General features: G+C 49.8%; 1 pseudogene; it reads right to left on the bottom strand.

The window, feature by feature from the left end:
- Positions 1-2,500, bottom strand: part of LOC143363327 (large subunit ribosomal RNA) — a 10,153-nt pseudogene that overhangs the window by 3,675 nt on the left and 3,978 nt on the right.

The raw sequence follows: 2,500 nt of genomic DNA, 5'->3' as shown, positions 1-2,500 counted from the left end.
CAGAGCTGCGGTTGTCGCATGGCGAGAACTCTCGCAGGAACTCTCTTACCAGAGCCCCGTTAGTCACCCGAAGGTGTCCAGGTCCTACCACGTGAAGGAGGGGTTGGTGCGTCAGGGTTATACCATGATATAAGTCCCTGACGCTTATAAGACCCAGTAGATAGGGACAGAGGGAATCTCGTTAATCCATTCATGCGCGTCACTAATTAGATGACGAGGCATTTGGCTATTTTTTTTTTTTTTTTTTTTTTTTTTTTTTTTTATAGAAGGGGAAAATGCTTTTACGCACACCGGTAGTGGTGTTGTTCTACCGGTAGTGTGAGACTCTGATGTTAAAATACTCACTAAAAACCCCTTCTGCATTGTGCCTGAGACTGCAGGCAGCACAGTGCAAAAGCAATCCGCAAATCCATCAGCCAATACCCGTACGATGTTGCACGGCAGTCGTCCTATTGAAAACGGCAACGGCATTCATCCCTCCAATTAGGGCCCGTGTAGAAATGATCTTCAATTCCGTCCTCTTAACGATGTTCAAATTGAGGAGATCCTGAGCAGATGCCTTGCTCCATATTCCTCGCGCAGATAAGGACACCGAGGTGAACTGCACACTTCCCACTTTGTGCTTCCTCTTAATAGCATCTTCTAGTGGTCGGTAGTATGCCACTTTCCTTCCGTGTGCTTCGTCCAGGTCTACCTGCTCGCCTACCACCTGCACATCAACCACAATTGCCCTCACGTCGCTGCTGGCAACCAGATCCGGTTTCCTAAGCCCATCGGGCGTTATAAAGTGCGGCTCTTTTTCTACTTTCCCAAAAGTCCGGTCTAGTGCTCTTTTAATATATGCCGCTACAGCATCGTGCCTTTTAATCCTCGCGGCGTGAGTCCGATGGCAAACTTGCAGGATGTGGTTGAGTGTCTCCTGTTGGTTGCAACCGGCTCTGCATGAGCGGTCGCTAAGACGCCCCCGAGATGTTCTGGATCTGGTAGGAATCGCGTTAATCCGAAGCCTCACGAGATTACGGAAGTCTTTTCCCGAGAGGAAGCGGTTGCCGTCAACAATCCACTTGTGCTGTTGCGGTACCTCACCCGATCTACGGAGCGCCGCTCCGTCGCAGGAATCATGGAGGAGTTTTGCCCACCTATCTTCGATCTTCTTGCGAGAGTCTAGGTCTACCCGTCCATCGTGAAGCCTTCTCTTAGCTCTCAGGATTTCCTGTGAGAGGAATGAAGAGGAGATTGGACTGTCTCCTTTAATCATTCTTTTTAATCTCTCTGCTCGCCAGAATGGTATTAGCCACCTTAGGGACGGAACAGAGAGACCTCCATCTCTCACGTTAGCATAGAAATATGCGTTGACAACGTCGTGTGGCAGACCTAGCCATCTCCTCACAGCACTTCGCACCAAAGCATCCATCCTCTTTAGCTTGCTCAAGTTAGTGTGACCAAGTATGAGTTGGTGATAGAGTCCTGGAAGGACCATCACTCTAAGACCAAAGAGGCGCTGCTGTGGTTTGAGGGGTGCCTTAGTGAGTTTCTCAATCGCAGTGCTCAATAGAGCCTCGTCGCTGCGATGGCGGGCACGTCCTTCCGGCGTGAAGGGCACTCCTAGGTACCGCCACTCATCTTCCCTCCTCAACGCAGGTAGAGAGAGTTCACCACAGATAAATCGCACATTTCCATCGACTGCCGACTTTTTAAGGTGTGGTACGTTCCTGAACGCGACTGTAAAGGACTTACTCGTATTTATTCGCAGTCCACATTTGGTTAAGTAGTCGGACGCCACATCGATCATTTCTTGAAGGCCGCTAGGTGTTGATGCGAGAAATACTATATCATCGGCGAAGGCCAATACATCAAATCGCCTCCCTTCAACGTCGATACCGATCTCCTCGGGGATCCTTCTGATGAGACCATCGATCACCATGTTAAAAATAATGGGTGATAAGGGATCACCCTGTCTCACGCCACACGAGGGATGGATGCTGTCCGACTCCCAACCATCACACACAATCCGTGTCGTGCCCTCCCGATAGGTACGCGTTATGTAGTCAACCATAGGGGTTGGTAGGCCCTTGGTTATCATTATATCCCTCAGGCTGTTATGGGATACAGAGTCAAACGCTTTCGCAATATCGATGGAGGCCACGTACAGGGGCTTGAAATTTTGTCGGCAGTACTTGATAACTAAATCCAGGTCGAACACATTTTCCAGGCAACCGTCGACAGGCACAAATGCCTTCTGTCTAATATCTAGGATCTCGGCAGCCATAAGTCTGAGGGCTAGTACCCTATGGAAAGCGCGAACCAATACTGAGGAGACAGTGATTGGTCGAAAGTCTCCTGGATCACTGGCACCGTCCTTCTTAGGGATTAAGGTGGTCCTTGCTTCCATAAGATAACTAGGAAGCTTGCCAGAGACCATAAAGAGATTGAAAATCCTGGCAAGTAATCCCGCTGGAACCGCTTTCAGCTGTCGCGCGGTCAACCCATCCGGGCCAGG

The sequence above is a fragment of the Halictus rubicundus genome, unplaced genomic scaffold (genome assembly GCF_050948215.1).
Source record: "Halictus rubicundus isolate RS-2024b unplaced genomic scaffold, iyHalRubi1_principal scaffold0031, whole genome shotgun sequence".
Classification (NCBI taxonomy): domain Eukaryota; kingdom Metazoa; phylum Arthropoda; class Insecta; order Hymenoptera; family Halictidae; genus Halictus; species Halictus rubicundus.
The sequence above is the reverse complement of the archived record's forward strand: the minus strand, read 5'-3'. Positions and strand labels throughout refer to the sequence as shown.